Here is a 16,573-nt window from a genome sequence, read left to right as displayed (position 1 = left end):
TTATTGTCAGTCTGCAGACAGGAGCTGGAGAACTGAACCCAGGCAGAGGAGAGGGAGGGAGAAAACTGGGAGTGGAGGAAAGAAATGGTGGAGATGGTGAGATGGGTTTGGATTTCAGCCCAGGGAGGAGGGAGAGTGTGTGGAACGGGGATTTACAGCTTTGGGGAAAGGAGAGGAAGAAATGGTCCATAGAAATTAGAATTGTCTGTTCTGAATTTCTATCCAGGATTTAAAGTGAGGACTTTTGTAATCTCCTTTTACAGGATAATATTAGGGGAGGATTTACAGACGGGAAACTCAAACCAATCTTCATGCCATGAACTGACAGCCAGTTGGTTCATCAGGACCTGAAAATCATCGGCCTTTGAATGTGGAAGGAGAAACGTTTGTCTGTTCTGTTTGTGGGAGAAGGTTTGAAACATCAGTGTAACTGGAAAAGCACCAAGAAACACACATCCTAGTGAGGGTTAACTGACTGTGGAAGGAGTTTTAGCAAGTTACACAGCCTGAAAATTAATCACACCATTCACAGTGGGAAGAAACTGTACACGTGTTCTGTGTGTGGATGAGGCTTCAACTGATTGTCCAACCTGGAGGGACACAAGGATACTAGTATCATGGAGAAACCGTGGAAATGTGAGGACTGTGGTAAAGGATTCAGTTATAGATCCCGGCTGGAATATCATCGACACAGTCACACCTGGGCCGGCACCGTGGAAAAACAATGGAAATGTGAGGACAGTGGTAAAGGTTTCAATTATCCATCCCGGTTGGAAAACCATCGACGCACTCACACTGGGGAAAGGCCATTCACCTGTTCCGTGTGTGGCAAGGGATTTACTCAGCCTACCTGCCTAATGTTACACCAGAGAATTCACACTGAGGAGAGGCCATTCAGCTGCACTTCCTGTGGAAAGTGTTTCAGGTCTTCATCTGACCTCAATCAACATCAGCGAGTTCACACTGGGGAGAGACCGTTCACCTGCTCCATGTGTGGGAAGGGGTTCACAAAGTCATCCAACCTGGTGACTCACCAGCGAATTCACTCTGAGGAGAAGCCATTCAGCTGCACTTCCTGTGGAAAGAGGTTCAGGTATACATCCACCCTCGAAGAACACCAGCGAGTTCACACTGGGGAGAAACCGTTCACCTGTTCAGTGTGTGGGCAGGGATTTACTCAGTCATCCAGCCTGATAAGTCATCAGCGAGTTCACACTGGGGAGAGGCCATTCAGCTGCACTTCCTGCGGGAAGAGTTTCAAGCAGTCATACGCCCTTGTTGAACACCAGCGAGTTCACACTGGGGAGAGACCATTCACCTGCTCCGTGTGTGGAAAGAGATTCACTGTATCATACACCCTTAAGTCACACCAGCAAATTCACACCGAGGAGAAGCCATTCAGCTGCACTGACTGTGGAAAGAGGTTCAGATGTTCATCTGCTCTCTTTGCACACCAGCGAGTTCACACTGGAGAGAGACCGTTCAACTGCTCTGTGTGTGGGAAGGGATTCACTCGTTCCTGCAGTCTAGTGACACACAAGCGACTTCATAAGTGACTGCAGGGGTTGGGTTTTGCTCATTTTGCTGCTGTTAATCACATCCAGGATTGATAGTCTGGGTTTGTTTCTGCTGATCATAACAATCCCTCTAACTGGCTGGAGTTTAATATTCTGGAGATGTCACTGATTTTCGGGCCTGTAGTGACCCTTTTTAAAAGCACCATCTGTGATTTTTCCCCTTAATTCAAGAACTCTCACCAGGAACTATTTACAATAAAATTATGAACTTTTACTTCAATCCAAAATTGACCTTTGGTGCAAAATCTACAATTCAGTGTCTGGAAGGTTCCACTGATTAACATCTCTAATCAGAAAATGCTGATTAATCCTTGCTGACAATTCTGACTTTCTTGCACATTACATACAGTGACAACTTCATTCTGAAATTAAATTATCAAGGAACTCTCATGAGACGGACATCTCTCAATCTCCATTTAACTATTTCCCGCAGCTTCCTGTTATGGTTGAGTTGGACAAACTGAAAGACAGCCGACAAGGATGGAATTCCAGCCAAAGTTCTCAAGCACAGCAACTCCTGTTTACTGCTATATCTTCATGATTTCCTACTTCTCTGTTAGAAGGTAGGATCCATTCCATAGGACATGTGTGACACAAAAATCATCATCATATACAAAAACAAAGGTGACAGAGGAGATTGCAGCAAGAGCTTTGTCCATTAAAGCTCCTCAGTCTCATCTACTCCTTTCATAACAACATACCCTGTACTGTACAGTTTGATTTCTCCACTTCTGACAGTTTCAGGGTGAAGAATGGAAACAGGGCTGTGTCCTAGCCCCCACTTTGTTTGGTTTTGTCTTCTCCATGTTCCTGACCTTGGAATTCCCTGCAGATACGGAAGGAGTTTCCCTGCATACTCGATCAGATGGCAAACTCTACAACCTGTCCAGACTGAAAGTGAAGACAGAAATACAGCCTGTCTCGATCACAGACCTCGGCTACGCTGATGATGCCATACTAGTGACTCACGCAGAAACGTAGCTACTAATACTTATGGACTGTCTCTCCATTCTCTGTAACCTGTTCACCCTTGCTGTAAATATCAAGAAAAATGTGGTTTGGGGACAGGGTGTCACATCTCCACCCTTGATCACACTAAATAACACCCTGCTGGAAGTGGTCAGTGAAATCTGTGACCTTGGGTCCACAGTGACAGACAATCTGTCTCTTGATGCAGAACTCGATACATGCGTATGGAAAGCAGCTCCACCTCTCACGAATTGTCCATGGAATAACATCAAGCTGCCTCTCAGCACAAAGATGCTGGTTTATGAGGCCTGTGTCCTCAGCACCCTGTTGTCTGGCTGTGAAACATGGATGATTTACAGCGATCAGGAAAGGAAGCTCAACAACTTTCACCTTCGCTGTTTGCGGCACATTCTGGGCGTTTCAGGAACAGAATCAGGAATGCGGCAGTCCTCTCAAAGACAAATCTCCCAAGTACGCTGGCTCTCATCAAGCAGAGGTGACTTCACTGGCTCGGGTACGTTCACAAGATGGAGGATGGTCATTACAGAGGCTTGGCAACAGGCGCCAACACTGAAAACAACAGCCCACAACGGCACCTGAGAACCTCTTCAAATGTACCACCTGTGGCAGAACCTGCCTCTCACAGATTGGTCTCTTCAGCCATCAATAAAAGTGAACCATATGAAGCTCCCCCATCCCCAACAGATTTGATTTGCTGCACGTCCACCATCTTATGTAGGTGGAATGATGTTGACAACATCAGTAAAAGAGGAAGGCTGGAATGGGAATAGGATCATTAAGGGATTAGGCAGGATAATACCACAGGGAACGATAGAGAGATGACAGAAATATTCAATAATTATTGTGTTTCAGTATTTACCAGGGAGATAGAACAGGGAGATGTGACATTAAATGATGAGATGGGTTATGAGATAAGTCAATTTAAAGTCCAGAAAGGGGCTGTATTAAAGAAACTAATCAAACTCAAAGAGAATAAAGTATTGGATCTGAATGGATTGCAACCACATTTTTTTTAAATCTAGGGAAGAGATAGCAGAAGCCTCACTACACAGATTTAATCATTCATTAAAAAGATGTAGTGCTTGAAGACTGGCAAATAGCTAATGTAACTCCTATATTTAAAATGGTAGACAGAATATGCCCAGGGAATTATAGACCAGTCTGCTTCACATCCGTGATAGGAAAAGGTGTGAGTCTGGGTGGAGTAGAGGAACAACGGGATCTCAGAGTGCAAACACCCCAAACAATAAAAGCAGTGCCCCAGGTTAGCAAGGCCATAAAACAGCAAGCCAAGCACTAGCATTTATTTCTAGAGGGATAGAATTGAAATGTACGGAAGTTAAGCTGAATCTGTATCAAGCCTTGGTGAGACCACACTTAGAGTACTGCGTACGGTTCTGGTCACCATATTATGAAAAGGATATAGAGACACTGGAGGGTGCAGAGAAGATTGACCAGGATGTTACCAGCTGGTCTGCAGCAGAGTGGGAGAAATGATGTGAGGCTGGTCTAGGAGAGGGATAATGGAGAAAGGAGACATTCAAGTGGGAACTCCACTCAAAGCGTTCTCACTTCTGACCCTTTAACCAGCCTCACCCGCCACCCCCAGGCAGTACCTGACAGGCTGCCTCATCTCCTACTAGCTGAGTCTGTCCCTTCCTCCCCCTCCTCTGCTATACAATGTTGCGATGGTGCAGCACATCACTATTATTCTGGAGTCCCTGGCTGCCGAGTACTGAAGGTCACCTCCAGACGTATCCAAAGACCTGAAACATATCTTCAACATTGTGATGCTTTGCTCGATGACACACCTGGTAGTCATGTGACTCTGGTTGTATCATTCCTGAACATCATTGGTGCGGTTCCTCACATGAGGCAAGTTTGAAGGGGGGTGTCCCTGGTCTCCAATATTCGAGTCCTTAAATCCGGTTCCTGGAATGGGCACATCTGGAATATTGGAATGTCACAGTCTCAGGGCAGGTCCCAGATCTGGGGGATAATGTTCACTGTTTTATATTCAGGTCTTGGGGGGAATAATGTTCACTGTTTTATATTCGTGTCTGGGGATAATGTTCACTGTTTTATATTCGTGTCTGGGGGATAATGTTCACTGTTTTATTTTGGGCTCTGGTGTTTATGAGATAGGGTTGATTCTGCCTCTTGGTGAATGCTGGGGTTGTCAGAGCCACCATTAAAAGCCCTAACCTCAGGTCAGTGACTGAGTTTTCTCCAATAGGATGGGGATTCTGGGTGGATGGTAAAGTGCCTCAGGGATAGTGATGGGCGGGAACGGGTATAAAATATACTTGGGCTACACCAGGTAATGGTGACCATGATCAAATCATCACAAACAATCTCAGCGCCATGTTAGAAAACTTTGGAGAATATTTTATCAGAATCTTTGATCAATTTTGTTTGATTAAATATTGTAACTTACAAGTTGGATTGCTTGTTATTTTCTAAAGGCAGCTCAGGAGCATCCGTTTCACCATGAACCCGGCCCTGGGGTGTGAGGTGTGCTTCAGACCAACAGGAATAAGGGAAAGGGACTTGAGGGCTGAGTGGGAGAGTCTGTCCTTGAATCTCAACATTTGTTAATGAGATGGATTCATTCAGGACCAAACTGCAGGAATTATCTGAGGGAATAACATTGCAGTGAGCAAGGAAATCCAGTGGATGTTGTGTGGATGGATTGTCAAAAGGTGTTTAATAAGGAGCCGGACAGGAGGCTTGTTGATAAAGTTAAAGCTCATGGTACTAAAGGGAGTGGGGCAGCATGGGTAGGAATTTGGGAAAGGACAGAAAACAGAGAGCAGTGGTTAATGGATGTTCTTCAGACTGGAGGGATGTAAACACTAGTGTCCCCCAGAGTCAGTGTTGGGACCATTGCTCTCCCAAGTACAGAGAGATGACCTGGGTTTGGGTATATGGGTCAAAAATCAAAATCTCCAGACATCAACATCAGGAGAGTGCGCGTTGTCAGCAACTTGGCAAAAAGACTTGCATTGATTTAACGCTGTTCACAACCTCAGGACATCACAACGCACCACAATCTGGGGGGAGGATTATACAGCAGGAATAACTCTTCAGTCTGGACACAGTCCTGGGGCATGATGACCATCCACATCTTGTCCTTTTATTCAGCTTCACCTGCTCCACCCCCCCCCCCCCCCCTTAAACAGTATAAATTTAATCACATTTCTACTTCCCTTTAGCTCTGAAAGAGTCATACAGACTCTAAATGTTAACTCTGCTTCTCTCTCCACAGATGCTGTCAGACCTGCTTAGTTTTTGCAGCATGTTCTGTTTTTGTTTCAGATTTCCGGCATCTGCACTATTTTGCTTTTATGACATCTTGTTCCTGTTGGATAAAATCAAACAAAGCATTTATTCTACATCTGGTTATCTGATTTTTCATTTTACACTGATCTCCTTGACAATATAGATATTGTGTTTCCTTTCCTTGTTACCAATTACTGAATATAAGATTTGATTCTCCCAATTGTTCAGAACATCATGTAGACCTTCCCAATTGGTTTCCCAGCCCCACCCCATATTAGCAATGTTTTTAACATGAATTTATCTCCCATTGAACAGTTAATGTAACGGGTGGGTGATTCTCCCTGGAGTTTTGAGATGGGCAGCACCATCTTCTCCACTGCCTCTAGCAGGGAGGTTCTGGAGAAACTGTGAGTCTGTCGAGTAGTAGTGGGGAGTGGGACCCCGGTGGGGTGGGGATTCACAATCTGGATTTGCAGACCTGTCATTAGCTGAAATGGTCTGTGACCAGGGTAGTGAACAGGGGTGGAGTGAATGGTCATTAAGACGCCAGGCAAGAGGCAAGACAGTGACCCAGTCATTGGGCTTGACCAGATCATCAGCTCCCTTCATGATAGCTTTTTCAGTGTTGTTTCTACAGAGTGATTAATGCTCTCAACCCTTCCACTGGACTCTGGGTGGTAGGGGATGTTGAAATGTTGTCCCACATCCACAAGATGAAAGAGCTGCTGCATTACGTCTGCAGTGAAATGAGAACCATTATCACCCTCTATCCTTTTCAGAAAGCCCCATCTGATTAAGATCTGTCCCACAAGATTTCAACTGTAGTGACTGCATCAATTTTACAGACCGTGAAAGCTTCAATCCACCAGATAAACGTATCTATAACTACCAGCATATACCAGTCACCTCATTTTACGGTGGGTTGTGGGACTGTATAATCAATCTGCATTGTTTCCCAGGGACATCATTAAGATGGGACATGTTAATGGGACCTTTCATTTGGCAGAAGCTGGCTTAATTTGGACACAGATGAGACGCAGATTCGAGTGGTGATGGACATCATGGTGCATCCTCAGCCACCATTAGTAATTATATAACAAATTGAGGACTTGAAACAGAGAAACACTCCCCTTATTTTACCCATAAACAAAATTCTAAGGCATTGAGATGTGATTCAAATAAAATTAGAGCCATCCTTGTGATAGAAAACCTTATGATATAGGATGGGTAAATCATTACTTGCTGCGAGGGATGAGGTGTACAGCCTCTTTGATCAGAGTCACATCAGGTCATGGTCCTGACAAGTTTTTAAATCAGCCTTAACTGGAATCTGTCACACTGGTGCCAATGATGGAGTTTTGGGTAGATCCCATGGAATCCCCTCTGGAGCAGCTTTCCTGCTGAATCAGTCTGCTTGGTTATTACCATCGCCCTCTTCACTAACTCCTGTGGAGTTTGAATTGGAGGGTGAGTGGCTTCCTTTCTGCTGTAGAGAAGCTGTGTTTTGCCAGAGAGGTTGGTTTTCACTGAGGGAGTTACCACCAACAGATCTTTCAGAATAGTTGGAGATTCTGTCTGCAACGGTTTGAAGGGCTGCGATCACAATTACCTCAGATTCCTGGGGTAAATATTGTGGTGGGTATTTCATAAGGATGTTACAGCTCTCATGGGGAAACAAAGACACAGCATCATTCTGATACAGTCCACATAAACCCCAATGACTTTAACAGTGATGTGGGTTTAACAGGTCCAGTGGACACGGCCTCTCACTTCAATCGTCACATAATCACACAATGCAGAAGAGGCCCTTCGGCCCATCGAGTCTGCACCGACATGTGAGGAACACCTGACCTACCTACCTAATCCCATTCACCAGCACTTGGTCCATAGCCTTGAATGTTATGACGTGCCAAGTGCTCATCCAGGTACTTTTTAAAGGATGTGAGGCAACCCGTCTCCAACACCCTCCCAGTCAGTGCATTCCAGACGGTCACCACCCGCTGGGTAAAAAGTTTTTCCTCATATCCCTCCTAAACCTCCTGCCCCTCATCTTGAACCTGTGTCCCCTCGTGACTGACCCTTCAACTAAGGGGAACAACAGCTCCCTATCTACCCTGTCCATGCCCCCCATTAATCTTGTACACCTCGATCAGGTCGCCCCTCAGTCTTCTCTGCTCCAACGAAAACAACCCAAGTCTATCCAACCTCTCTTCATAACTTAAATATTTCATCCCAGGCAACATCCTGGTGAATCTCCTCTGCATCCCCACCAGTGCAATCATATCCTTCATATAATGTAGCGACCAGAACTGCATACAGTACTCCAGCTGTGGCCTCACCAAGGTTCTATACAACTCCAACATGACCTCCCTACTTTTGCAATCTATTCCTCGATTGATAAAGGCAAGTGTCCTATATGCCTTTTTCACCACCCCACTAACATGCCCCTCCGCCTTCAGAGATCTATGGACACACACGCCAAGGTCCCTTTGTTCCTCACAACTTCCTAGTGTCATGCTGTTCATTGAATACTTCCTTGTCAAATTACTCCTTCCAAAGTGTATCACCTCACACTTTTCAGGGTTAAAGTCCATCTGCCCATTTGACCATCTCGTCTCTATCTTCCTGTCACCCAAGACACTCAACCTCACTGTTAACCACCCGGCCAATCTTTGTGTCATCCGCAAACTTACTAATCCTACCTCCCACATAGTCATCTATTTCGTTAATATAAATGACGAATAATAGAGGACCAAGCAAAGATCCCTGTGGACACTGGCTTCCAGTCACTAAAGCATCCTTCTGTCATCACACTCTGTCTCCTACAACTAATTCAATTTTGAATCCACTTTGTCAAATTACCCTACATCCCATGTGCATTTGCCTTCTTTATAAGTCTCCCATGTGGGACCTTGTCAAAGGCTTTGCTGAGATCCATGTAAACTACATGAACTACACTACCTCATCTACACACCTGGTCACCTCCTTAAAAAAATTCAATCAAATTTGTTAGGCATGACCTCCCTATGACAAAGCCATGCTGATTATCCCTGATCAAAACTTGCCTCTCCAAGTGGAGATAGATTCTCTCCTTTAGAATTTTCTCCAATAATCTGGGATCATCTGGGATTCTTTCATACTGAAACACACCAACCAATTGGTAATTTTGTGGTTTTAGAGTGTTAATACTGCTTTAGTATTGTACTCCACAATTCACCCGCTCTATCACACCGGGGATACTCCCTTAACTTGGCCCTTTACTTATAATGTCACTGTGGTGTGTGGGGAGTGTAGAATTATTGAATTAAGCTCGACCAGGTATTCTGTGTGCTTAACTAACCAGTGAACCCTTAATATCTGCTTAATACACTGAGCAATCGATCTTTCCACAGGGGTGAGTGTGTCTGAGAAACACACAGAGGAAAACATGTTCAATTAATCCTTGCATTACTACAGCAGATATTCATTGTTCTGTCTCTGCCAGCAGGGCTGTGGAATTGATTGGATAGATCTTCCAAAAGAACCAGCACAGGCATGATGGGCCGAATGGTTTCCATCTGTGCTGTTTCATTCTGTAAAGCAGTGAATATAAACTATCAGAGAAAAACCAGTGACTGTGGAATTGAACCCAGCCAGTGTCAGCTCCTTCAGGGGAGGAGTGAGTGGAGAAACAATGTTGATAACTCAGTGTATTCCCACAGGACAGCAGTGGTTTAAATCACTTCGGGAAATGTAGCATGGCAGAGCTGGGATTTTTGCCTCCTTTTGTTCAGTATCTCAAGTGAATAACAATTATTTTCTATTCCCAGTTTGGAGTTTCGATATCGCTGTTTTTACCCAACGTTCCGTGCGGAACTGAAAGTGCCCTATTCACCCTGCAGGAGCCTAGTGCGCAGGCGCATTGCCCTGTCCCTGGAGCATGCGCAGTGTCACTGATCAGTGTCGTGCTGCAGACGGTTTTGGAATCAGGTGAACGCGGCTGGATCGCAAGGAGCGAACGGAGCCGATTGGTGGGGAGGAGAGGAAGCGGAGTCTTCAGAGTCTTGGGGTCTCCTCTACATTGGAGAGACCAAACGCAAACTGGGCGACCGTTTTGCGGAACACCTGCGGTCTGTCCGCAAGAAAGACCCAGACCTCCCTGTCGCTTGCCATTTTAACACTCCACCCTGTTCTCTTGCCCACATGTCTGTCCTTGGCTTGCTGCATTGTTCCAGTGAAGCCCAACGCAAACTGGAGGAACAGCACCTCATCTTCCGACTAGGCACTTTACAGCCTTCCGGGCTGAATATTGAATTCAACAACTTTAGATCTTAAACTCCCCCTCCCCCCATCCCCACCCCGTTTCTTCCCCCCTTTTTTTTCAATAATTTATATAGATTCTTCTTTCCCCACCTATTTCCATTATTTTTAAATCTAAAACTAAAACCTTGTTAGCCTTTCCACCCCACCCCCACTAGAGCTGTACTTTGAATATCCTGTCCTCCATTCTTAATTAGCACTTTTCTCAGACAAAACACCTCTTTGACCCTTTTGTCTGTGACATCTTTTGATTATCTGCTCATCTCCACAATCACCACACCCTCAATGTGTCTCTCTCCACCCCCCCACCTTAAACCAATTTATATTTCTCCCTTCTTCTAACTATGCTTCAGTTCTGCCGAAGGGCCATGAAGGCTCGAAACGTTAACTGATTTCTTCTCCGCCGATGCTGCCAGACCTGCTGAGTTTTTCCAGGTAATTCTGTTTTTGTTTTGGATTTCCAGCATCTGCAGTAGCTTTTAGCTTTTTGTTTTTGTCTTCAGAAACACCTTGCGTCGGCCGCAAGCCCCGAATAAGAACCTAAAGCTCCCACCTTTGTAGCTTTGGGCTTTTTCCCGGAAACCGTCCCAAGTTAATGCAGCCATCTTAGTTCAGCGGGGAGCAGAGCGCATGCGTGGCCACCCTGGTGACGCACAAGAGTGGGCGGGATTTCAGGGTCGCAGTGACCAGGAGAGTTTTGATGCTGAAACAAAAACAAAAATTGCTGGAAAAACTCAGCAGGTCTGACAGAGCATTCTGAAGATGAGTCATCTGGACTCGAAACGTTATCTCTGTTTCTCACTCCACAGATGCTGTCAGAACTGCTGAGTTTTTCCAGCAATTTTTGTTCTTGTTTTTGTTTCAGATTTCCAGCATCCGCAGTATTTTGCTTTTATCTTAGACCGTAAGACCATAGGATCCAGAAATTAGGCCATTCGGCCCATCGAGTCTGCTCCGCCATTCAATCATGGCTGATAAGTTTCTCAACCCCATTCTCCCGCCTTCTCCCAGTAACCTTTGATACCCTTACCCATCAAGGACCTATCGATCTCGGTCTTAAATACACTCAATGACCTGTCCTCCACAGCCTTCTGTGGCAATGAATTCCATAGATTCACCACTCTCTGGCTAAAGAAGTTTCTCCTCATCTCTGTTCTAAAAGGTCTTCCCTTTACTCTGAGGCTGTGCCCTCGGGTTCTAGTCTCTCCTACTAATGGAAACATCTTCCCCACGTCCACTCTATCCAGGCCTTTCAGTATTCTGTAAGTTTCAATTAGATCCCCTGTCATCCTTCTAAACTCCATCAAGGATAGACCCAGAGTCCTCAAACGTTCTTCATATGTTAAGACTTTCATTCCTGGGATCATTCTCGTGAACCTCCTCTGGACCCTCTCCAGAGCCAGCACACCCTTCCTGAGATACGGGGCCCAAAATTGCTCACAATATTCTAAATGTGGTCTGACCAGACCCTTATAAAGCTTCAGCAGCACATCCCTGCTTTTATATTCTAGTCCTCTAGAATTTTTATGCTGGACTAACTGATGTCTTTTGACAACTCTTTTCACAGGTTTACACGCTGTAAACTCAAAATGTTCCACCTCTTTTGAATTTATATCGTCGACTGACGGTTATGATATTTGAGATCTCCTACAGGGGGTTAGAAGATTTGAAAGCTGCTAGAATTTCATCTGGCTCCAGTGTTTCTGATATCTTTCCAGCTGCCGTCTCCAGCAAGAGATTTTAAATGTGAAAACAGTGAAATCGTTTAGAAGTGAGTATTATTGAGCATTCATCTACAATTTAGAGCTTTTAGTGATGTGCTGTGGTTCCATATCTCTGGGGCTAGTGTGGCTCCTTTACCATGGATCTGAATCAATGTCCATCTATTGCTCTGTTTCACCTTTGCCCTCCCCAGTCACCTCTCTGTCACTGTCTAACTTCGTCTTCCTCTAATAATGGGTGTAATTTAACCATGCCTGATATTTTACTGTTATTTCCACAAACTGTGTCCGAATGAAGTTTCTACTGCCCGGCTATTCACTGCTGATTTACCAGCTTTATCTTCCCATGCTGACTAATTATTTTTCCTGCACCAGAAATCATTTCTTTTCTGCTTCTGAGCTGATAATGACGGTCAAATGACGCTCCATTTTTCTTCCCTGTAATTCAATCTGCACATCCTAAAACATTAACTCTCTTTCACAATTTCACAGGGGGTTAGAAAGGGAGGATTGTTGTCAAGAAACTCAAACCAAATATCACATTAGGATCTGACGGAGTCGCCCAATTTATCATAATCTGAATAGCATAGACTCTTGCACATGGAAGGAAATGGCACCGTTCTCAGTGGAGAGAAATTGTACACGTGTTCTGTGTGTGGACGAGGCTTCAGCCGATCATGTGGCCTGTCGAAGCACAAACACAGTGGGGATAAACCATGTAAGTGTGGGGACTGTGGGAAGGGATTCAATCACCCATCGGAGCTGGAAACACATCGACGCAGCCACACTAGGGAGAGGCTGTTCACCTGCTCCATATGTGGGAAGGGCTTCACCCAGTCATCCCACCTGCTGAGACACCAGCGGGTTCACATTGAGGAGAGACCTTTTAAATGCCCAGACTGCGGGAAGTGCTATAAAGGATCCAGCGATCTGATGTCCCATCAACGTGTTCACACTGATGAGAGACCTTTTAAATGCTCAGATTGTGGGAAGTGTTATAAAAGTTCCGGGGAACTGATGCGTCATCAACTTGTTCACACTGATGAGAGACCTTTTAAATGCCTGGACTGTGGGAAGTGCTATAAAAGTTCCAGCAAAATGATGTCTCATCAACGTGTTCACACTGACGAGAGACCTTTTGAATGCCTGGACTGTGGGAAGTGTGATAAAAGTTCAGGAGAAGTGATGTCTCATCAATGTGTTCACACAGATGAGAGACCGTTCAGGTGCCCACACTGTGGGACTGGATTCAGGAGATCATCTGGCCTTACTGAACACCAGTGAACTCACACTGGGGAGAGGCCATTCACTTGCATGGAGTGTGGTTAGAGATTCACTCAGTCATCCACCCTGCTGAGACACCAGCAAGTTCACACTGAGGAGGGACCTTTTAAATGCCCAGACTGTGGGAAGTGCTATAAAAGTTCTGGGGAACTGATGCTTCATCAACGTGTTCACACTGATGAGAGACCGTTCAGGTGCTCTCACTGTGGAACTGGGTTCAAGCAATCATCTCAACTCACTAAACACCAGCGCACTCACACTGGGGAGAGGCCGTTCACCTGCACTGCATGTGGGAAGGGATTCACTCAGTCAAGCACTCAGCTGACACATCAGCAAGTTCACAGTGAGGACAGACAATTGAAATGCCCAGACTGTGGGAAGTGCTGTAAAAGACCCGGGGACATCCCACCTCATGACACACCAGCAAGTTCACACCGGGGAGAGGCCATTCACCTCAACCGTGTGTGGAAAAGGATTCACTCAGCCATCCACCCTGATGAGACACCAGCAAGTTCACATGTGACTTCAGGAGATGGATTTTGCTGTTAATCACATCCAGGACACAACCACATTCAGTGGAGTCCTTTTTCTGCTGATATAAACTCCAGCCCAGTTATGGGTGTTAATATTCTGGATAAATATCTGGATAAATTAGCTTTATGTCAAACACATTGTGGCAAATCTTTTTAATATGTCTAACACAAGTTAGCTCCTTTTGAAGTGCTCTCCCTCTCCTCTGCCTCCTCCATCCTCACCTCCAACAACAAGTGCAAGGAGCTCATGAACTTCTTTATCACGAAGATTGAGACTACCCAATCAGTTGACCCTGTCATGACCTTCCCTTCCACCATCCCACTGAACCAAACTATCTCTAAAGTTTCTCCTCGTCTGAGCCCTGAACTCTCATCTTTCTCCACTTTCTCTCCCAGCTCCCGTAATGCACTGTCTAAGCTCATCTTGCCTAAGGGACCCCTCTCAAACCTGCTCTTACACATAAAAACAAAAAACTGCGGATGCTGGAAATCCAAGACAAAAACAGAATTACCTGGAAAAACTCAGCAGGTCTGGCAGCATCGGCGGAGAAGAAAGGAGTTGATGTTTCGAGTCCTCATGACCCTTCAACAGAACTGAGTAATATTAGGAGAGGGATGAAATATAAACTGGTTTAAGGTGGGGGAGTGGGGGGAGAGAAGTTTGGGGGTGGGGGGGTGGGTGGTTGTAGGGACAAATAAGCAGTGATAGGAGCAGATAATCAAAAGATGTCACAGACAAAGGAACAAAGAGGTGTTGAAGGTGGTGATATTATCTAAACGAATGTGCTAATTAAGAATGGATGGCAGGACACTCAAGGTACTGCTCTAGTGGGGGTGGGGTGGAAAGACTAACAGGGCATTAAAGGTATAGATTTAAAAATAATGGAAATCGGTGGGAAAAGAAAAATCTATATAAATTATTGGAAAAAACAGAAGGGAGGGGGAAGAAACGGAAAGGGGGTGGGGATGGAGGAGGGAGTTCAAGATCTAAAGTTGTTGAATTCAATATTCAGTCCGGAAGGCTGTAAAGTGCCTAGTCGGAAGATGAGGTGCTGTTCCTTCAGTTTGCGTTGGGCTTCATTGGAACAATGCAGCAAGCTAAGGACAGACATGTGGGCAAGAGAGCAGGGTGGATGTGTTAAAATGGCAAGCGACAGGGAGGTTTGGGTCTTTCTTGCGGACAGACTGCAGGTGTTCTGCAAAGCGGTCGCCCAGTTTACGTTTGGTCTCTCCAATGTAGAGGAGACTGCTTTGGGAGCAACGAATGCAGTAGACTAAGTTAGGGTAAATGCAAGTGAAATGCTGCTTCACTTGAAAGGAGTGTTTGGGCTCTTGGACGGTGCGGAGAAAGGAAGTGAAGGGGCAGGTGTTGCATCTTTTGCGTGGGCATGGGGAGGTGCCATAGGTGGGGGTTGAGGAGTAGGGGGTGATGGAGGAGTGGATCAGGGTGTCCCGGAGGGAACGATCCCTACGGAATGCCGCCTGGGGGGGTGAAGGGAAAATGTGTTTGGTGGTGGCATCATGCTGGAGTTGGCGGAAATGGCGGAGGATGATCCTTTCTCTCAGTTTCTCTCAGTTCCTTCGCCTCCGTTTCATCTGTTCTGATGATGCTACCTTCAAAAACAGTTCCTCTGACATGTCCTCCTTCTTCCTTAACTGAGGTTTTCCACCCACGGTCGTTGACAGGGCCCTCAACTGTGTCCGGCCCATCTCCTGCGCATCCCCCCTCACGCCTTCTCGTCCCTCCCAGAAACATGATAGGGTCCCCCTTGTCCTCACTTATTACCCCACCAGCCTCTGCATTCAAAGGATCATCCTCCGCCATTTCCGCCAACTCCAGCATGATGCCACCACCAAACACATCTTCCCTTCACCCCCCCTGGCGGCATTCCGTAGGGATCGTTCCCTCCGGGACACCCTGGTCCACTCCTCCATCACCCCCTACTCCTCAACCCCCACCTATGGCACCTCCCCATGCCCACGCAAAAGATGCAACACCTGCCCCTTCACTTCCTCTCTCCTCACCGTCCAAGGGCCCAAACAGTCCTTTCAAGTGAAGCAGCATTTCACTTGCTTTTCCCATAACTTAGTCTACTGCAATTGTTGCTCCCAATGCGGTCTCCTCTACATTGGAGAGACCAAACGTAAACTGGGCGACCGCTTTCCAGAACACCTGCGGTCTGTCCGCAAGAAAGACCCAAACCTCCCTGTCGCTTGCCATTTTAACACATCCACCCTTCTCTCTTGCCCACATGTCTGTCCTTGGCTTGCTGCATTGTTCCAGTGAAGCCCAACGCAAACTGGAGGAACAGCACCTCATCTTCCGACTAGGCACTTTACGGCCTTCCGGACTGAATATTGAATTCAACAACTTTAGATCTTGAACTCCCTCCTCCATCCCCACCCCCTTTCCGTTTCTTCCCCCTCCCTTTTGTTTTTTCCAATAATTTATATAGATTTTTCTTTTCCCACCGATTTCCATTATTTTTAAATCTATACCTTTAATGCCCTGTTAGTCTTTCCACCCCACCCCCACTAGAGCAGTACCTTGAGTGTCCTGCCATCCATTCTTAATTAGCACATTCGTTTAGATAATATCACCACCTTCAACACCTCTTTGTTCCTTTGTCTGTGACATCTTTTGATTAACTGCTCCTATCACTGCTATTTGTCCCTACAACCACCTCCCCCTCAACAACTTCTCTCCCCCCACTCCCCCACCTTAAACCAGCTTATATTTCACTCCTCTCCTAATATTACTCAGTTCTGTTGAAGGGTCATGAGGACTCGAAACGTCAATTCTTTTCTTCTCCGCCGATGCTGCCAGACCTGCTGAGTTTTTCCAGGTAATTCTGTTTTTGTTTTCCTCTTAGACATCTTTGTTCTG

The 16,573-nt window shown here is 45.8% G+C and overlaps 2 protein-coding genes and 1 pseudogene across 2 annotated transcripts in view; 2 read left to right on the top strand and 1 right to left on the bottom strand.

Moving 5' to 3' along the window:
* LOC144697157 (uncharacterized) overlaps positions 1-913 on the top strand; it is a 64,315-nt gene extending 63,402 nt beyond the window's left edge. Inside the window, exon 4 of the transcript XR_013580308.1 lies at positions 885-913. The gene's annotated coding sequence lies outside the window, so the exon portion shown is untranslated. The remainder of the gene's footprint in view (positions 1-884) is intronic.
* Positions 1-16,573, bottom strand: part of LOC144697113 (uncharacterized) — a 425,270-nt gene that overhangs the window by 243,847 nt on the left and 164,850 nt on the right. The window lies entirely within an intron of this gene.
* LOC144697417 (uncharacterized) lies at positions 145-13,776 on the top strand (annotated as a pseudogene).

The sequence above is a fragment of the Cetorhinus maximus genome, chromosome 23, assembly GCF_964194155.1.
Source record: "Cetorhinus maximus chromosome 23, sCetMax3.hap1.1, whole genome shotgun sequence".
Classification (NCBI taxonomy): domain Eukaryota; kingdom Metazoa; phylum Chordata; class Chondrichthyes; order Lamniformes; family Cetorhinidae; genus Cetorhinus; species Cetorhinus maximus.
This window is presented reverse-complemented; position numbering and strand designations above follow the sequence as displayed.